Raw genomic sequence first — 6252 nt, 5'->3', positions numbered from 1 at the left:
AGATTCATATTAAAACTATAGGTTAAAAATAATGTGCATAAGATGTACATTAAAACTATAGGTTATACGAGAGAAATGTTTTAGAATATGATTCTAATTTTATAATCAATAATTAAGTGTTAATTATTTATTTATGTATATATATATTTATTAATTATTAACTGGATTAATAATTAATTATATTTATTAATTTGATTAATAATTAATTATATTTATTACTTAATTTGATTAATTAATTATATATTTTTATTAATTAAAATTATTATTTATTAATAATAATAATAATAATAATAATATTAACTCCCCTGCAATATTGCAGGTGAGTGGGAGGTTTCGTGACGTGGGGAGTTACCCCACGTCACCCTTCTTCTTCTTCAAGTGTTGGAGAATGGGAAGTGCAGGGGTTATAGAACAGAGAAAAAAAAACTCCTACCAATTCTCTCAAGAGCTCTCTCGATCTCTCCCTCTCGTTCCAAAGAAATTCTCCCACAAGAACGATCTCGTTCCCAGAGGATAGCAAGGAAGGCTCGGTGGTGGTGTTCGCCGAAAATTTGTTGAAGAAACGTTCTTCAAAGGTATTGAGTTTCCTCTGTATTTTCCTTCTTTCAATTTCGATTTTGTATACCGAAAATCAGCAACGAAGATCCGCTTCCGCTCCGGGATTCACATCCCTTCAAATATTCCTACCATTTTGGGGACGAGATCGAGTGGGGAGCTGGGAACATAACTTCACAAGATGAAATTCACTCCTCTCCGACTTTAGGGGAGTAGATGAATGTTCCCTAAAATGCTGACTCCGGGACTTGAACAAGGGGCCCCACCCTCTCATTAGCCCGAGAGGGACTTCTGGTTATTGGTCGGACCATAACCGGGTTGTTGATTAGAGGAGCAGTGGTATTTAAGGAGTAAGATGTAACTCAGGGGTAAAACGGTAAGTTGACCCAACTTGAGTTACGAGCAGTCGTGAAGGATTGACTCGTCATTAATGGTCGTATATCCATGAACACGAAAACATTCTGCAGTGAGAAGAGTGCAACTGCGGGTCTTTAGTGAAATGACCCGTAGTTAACGAATCTTGATTAACTCGGTCAATGAGTTTGACCGATTAATCTTGCATCGTTGGAGCTTCTGATCTGTAGGTCCATCAGGTCCCCTTGCTAGCTTATAATGGGTAAAACGAGGATCGAGTTTTTGGAAGAATTTGAACTGTTCAAATTACTTAAGGGATTATATGTATATTGATGCATTATAATATATAGTTAATTCTAAATTAAAACTATATATTATGAGAGAAATTATTTGAATCAGATTCAAATAAAATTAATATGATTAAGATTCATATTAAGACCATCCGTTAAAAAATAATGTGCATAAGATGTACATTAGAACTATAGGTTATACGAGACAAATGCAATAGAATATGATTCTATTTATGCGATAAATAATTAACGGTTAATTATTTATTTGATATATATACAGATTAATTAATATAATTAATTAATTATATATATTAGTTATTATATATATATTAGTTATTATATATATATATTAATTGTTAATATTAATATTAATAATAATATTAATATTAACACTCCATTGCTTAATTGCAGGAGAGTGGGGGCAGTTATGACGTGGGGAGTTATCCCCACGTCATATGAGGTTATTTTGCAGAAGTGTTCTGCAACAAAAAACGGCCCCAACGAAGAACTTCCTGCAATTCTCTCAATCAAGCTCTCTCCCTCAACTCTCCCTCACATTCCAAATCAGTGCTTCTACAAGCACGCTCTCGAGACCCAAGAGGGTAGCAAGGAAGACACGGTGGTGGTGTTCGGGTGGAAACCGTTGAAGAAAAGTTCTTCAAAGGTATGGTTTTCCTCTGTTTTTCCATCTTTAACAGTTTTGATTTTGTTTCCCAAATGTCACGAACAACGGTCCGCTTCCGCTCTGGGATTCACATCCCTTCAGTCTGTAACATTTATAGAGTGGGCCGTATCCATAGTGTTGCCAGGATAAGGTACCCATACTTATCCATATACTATTGACCCTTTAGGTTATTCACGGAACATTATCTACTTGTATATCAGGGGTATATCAAATATATACCCAATAGATATTTTGTCCCGGTTACATGATAATAACCTTGGATGTTTAGTTTATTGGATTTTGGACAATGCAATACTATGAATTCAACAGCAAATTGATTGAATAAAACTTTATTGAATATACATTTGTTTTTACAATTAATACAAAATACGAGTTTAGGGCAACACACCCAACAAACTAACACTTGAACTAAACTCGAGTGGGGTGTACATTATCATAAAGCAAAGGAAAAATACAATAAACTAGGGCATACACTATACCCATTACATTTCTCCCACTTGCCCTAGACTAATCGTACAATGCTCGTAGACCCAGATTTTCTTGATGGCTCTCAAATACTTTAGTCGTGAGCGCCTTCGTAAAAGGATAAAAAATATTTGTTCTCCGAAGCGATCTTTGTGACGATCACATCTCCTTGTTGCACTATCTCCTGTATAAGGTGGTACTTCCTTTCGATGTGTTTGCCTCTTTTGTGGGTTCGAGGTTCTTTAGAATTTGTCATAGACCACTGTTATCACAATAAAGTGTGATGGGCAAGTTAATTTTTGGAACGACTTCCAAATCTGTTAGGAACTTCCTTAGCGAAACCGCTTCTTTTACTATTTCACAAGCTGCAACATACTCAGCCTCCATGGTGGAGTCTGCGATGCATCCTTGTTTGATGCTTCTCCAAACTACCGATCCTCCGTTGAGAGTGAATACTGACCCCGATGTGGATTTCCTTGAATCCTTGTCTGTTTGGAAGTCAGAGTCAGTGTATCCTATAATGATCAAATCCTTAGCGCCAGACACGAGCTTGTAGTCCCTCGTTCTCCTTAGATAGGTGAGGATTCCCTTAACAACAACCCAGTGATCATATCATTGGTTGGATTGATACCTACTGACCATCCCTACTGCATAGCAAATGTCAGGCCTAGTACATAGCATAGTGAACATCAGGCTGCCCACTGTTGAAGCATAGGGTATACGTCTCATATCATCAAACTTCTTGAGGTGTTTTAGGACATTGGTCCTGAGACAGATGCATTCCATGCCTGAAGGGCAATAGGCCTTTCTTGGAATTCTGCATCGAATATCGAACAAGCTTCTTGTCGATATAAGTTGCTTGAGACAAGGCTAGTGTTTTGTTCTTGCGATCCCTTAGAATTTGGATGCCAGAACATACTGAGCTTCTCCCAAATCCTTCATTTGGAACTCAGTAGCTAACCATTTTCTTTATGTGAGTGAGGTGATTACGCTTGTTTACATGCGTAAAAAGAAGGTTTTAGATGCTGTTTTTACTATGTTTCAGCTTTGTTTCGGATTTTTCTCAGTCGTTTGAGTTCCAATTCATGCAAAATTCATATATTATGGTTTGTGGTTGGCTTATATTGTATTTATGACATTTTAGGACCATTTGGGAGTGCAAATTAATCAAAAGAAACAAAAAGTCGGAAATACCTATATGGGAGGCGTCAGGCGCCTGGGAAGGCTGTAGAAAACAGTTTTTCTTCCAACTTTGCCCTTAATGAAACGCGTCTTCCCATGCGTTTTGGTGGTTCCAACCGATGCATACGTGTAGAAGAAGTGTTCCACTATCAGTTTGAGCACGATTTGGTCAGTCAAAAGAGTTGGAAATGGGTGATTCACCATCGTTTTAGGACCTACCTAACCAATTCTGCACAGCTATAAATTCCAGCAGCTTCTCCACCAAATTCATCAAGCCTTGCTTCCTTCTCTTGATCATTTTTAGTGTTTCTTTGTTGCTTTCTAAGTACTTTTGAGTTGCTTTCATTAGTTGCTTTTGATTTTTAAATCCCGAGAACTTTACATTCCTTTATTGAGCTTTGTTTTGTTTCCATTTGTACTTAGTTATTTTCTACTTATTCAAATTTATAAAAATCCAGCACTTTGCTTATCTTCCCTTTGCCTTTACTTTATTTTTAGTTAAGAGAGTTGTGTTTTTGGAGGAAAGAGCACGTGACACTCCCCCTTGCTTGAAAGAGAAGGGCGAAGCTCTCAATCCCGATAAAAACTCTCCGTTAGTTAACTTTTGTTTTTCACACATGCATTCCACATTCAACCATTTTACTTGCTGTATTTTCTTCAATATGTCTTTCTAAATTCCCGTCTCTAGCCCGGTTATGGATAGTTAGCCTTTTATTTCTAATAAGGGTTGCTAAGAAGTAGTGTTTTTGCTTCCCATTCATGGCTCAACATGTTTTCCCAAAAAGTTAGGATTTAGAGAAGACCACTGTACGTCTTAACAAGTCAATACTGAAAAGGTTGCTTATTGCATTGTTGAGTGGTTAAACCGAGGAGAGGAGCGCCTTAGACATAAGGGTTCCGCTTAAGTAGCCTAGACATAGGACCTTAACCTGAGGTTGCGACTATTTCCATCCTAAAACTAAGATATCTCTCATAATAGACATATTAGGGAATGTCTTAGGACTTTGAACTTGCTTAGACATAAGTCAAGTGAGAAGCGTAGTCGTTGGATTCTAAAGTAAAATGCATATTGTCCTTAGCATGTCATTGATTCTTTGTTGGCTAACTTGAAGTAATTCGGGCTAGGTTTTATCATTATAAGTCCAAATCCCAAATCCAAAACCATTATTTGTGACCACTTCCCATTTTACAAGAATCACTCATTTCAACATTCACTATTCTTTAAAACTTTAGAGTTTGGAAATTATTTAGAAGACCTTGAGGATCGATACTGGGATACTCCATCCATTTTATATTACTCTGACAGGTGTGCGCTTGCATCTATATAATTGTTACCACGCTTAGTGCGTGCGTTCAGCATAACCACCAGTCAAGTTTTTGGCGCCGTTGCTGGGGAGTTTAATTTTAAAATTATTTTCAAATTCTTTTAGTTTTTATTTTTGTGAATTGTTGTTGGGTGTAATTTCCATCCACCGTTTTTGTTCTATATTTTTGGTCGTTTATCTCACAGGGGTAAGTTAAAGTGCATGTGCACAAGATATTTTCTTCTACCCCTTGACCCTGAGATACAGCGGACCCTTCGAAAAACTCGAAAAGAGCAAAGACTTCGAAAACAACTAGAAAAGCAAAAAGAGAGAGAAGGTGAAATCAGTCCTGAAAGTGAGGTAGAGAGTACGAGCACATCAATGGCAGATATTCCACCTCGTGATCCGGTTGATCCACCTGCTGTTAACGGTAATATGAGGGATCATGCGAGAAATGATGAATTCAACCATATTCAGATGGCGGACAACAGAGACGTGGCAATGCAAGAATATGCTGCCACGGCTTTTCAGAACTTTGATTCAGGGATAGTCAACCCTATTCCAGCCCACGCAAACTTTGAGCTTAAACCAATGATGTTCCAAATGTTGCAGACAATTGGACATTTTGGAGGGCAGGAACATGAGGATCCACATGATCATCTGAAATCATTCATTCAAATTGCAAATGCATTTCGATTACCTGGTATAACAGACGATGCTCTGAGACTAACACTTTTTCCATTTTCTTTGAAGGACCAAACTAGACCATGGCTCAATGCATTTCCACCGGGATCCATCACCACATGGGGGTCGTTAGTGGAGAAGTTCTTAACAAAATTCTTCCCACCTACTCGCCACGCTGATATCAGAGAGGAGATCATCTCCTTTAGATAGTATGATCGTGAACCTGTTCACGAGGCGTGGGAAAGATTTAAAGAACTAATCAGGAAATGTCCGAACCATGGCTTGCCGGCATGCATCCAGATAGAACATTTCTTTAGAGGTTTAGATCATCCTACTAAGATGATGCTAAACAGTGCTGCCAACGGAGCCTTTACAAAGAAGACATTCAACAAGATAGTTGACATCCTAAATGACTTAGCTTCACACAACGAACTATGGTGTTCGCAAAGATCTAGGGCAGCACCAAAGAAGCAAGATCCAGCTGGAGTTTTGGCTCTGGACATTGCGACCTCGATGCAAAATGAGATGGTTACAATGAACCAGAGGCTGAAAGAGATGACATTGGGAATAAAAAATTCATTAGCTACACCGATACAACCTGTGCAGTCGGATTTTTGCACTCCTGCCCCGTTTGCCAAGTCAACGATCTCATTTGTTCATTTTGCAGTGAAAACCATATTTAGGATAATTGTCCACATAACACTGCTTCTGTTTTTTATGTACGACATGGGAA

At 38.0% G+C, this 6252-nt stretch overlaps 1 non-coding gene across 1 annotated transcript; it reads right to left on the bottom strand.

Annotated features, from left to right (window-relative positions):
• Positions 1-5696: 5696 nt before the first annotated feature.
• Positions 5697-5803, bottom strand: LOC148213157 (small nucleolar RNA R71). Its single transcript, XR_015793064.1, has one exon. It is a non-coding gene; the product is annotated as a small nucleolar RNA R71 (small nucleolar RNA).
• Between the last annotated feature and the right edge of the window lie 449 nt (positions 5804-6252).

Source organism: Momordica charantia (genome assembly GCF_013281855.1).
Source record: "Momordica charantia cultivar OHB3-1 chromosome 1 unlocalized genomic scaffold, Mcharantia_2.0 BLBB01000001.1, whole genome shotgun sequence".
Taxonomy (NCBI): domain Eukaryota; kingdom Viridiplantae; phylum Streptophyta; class Magnoliopsida; order Cucurbitales; family Cucurbitaceae; genus Momordica; species Momordica charantia.
This window is presented reverse-complemented; position numbering and strand designations above follow the sequence as displayed.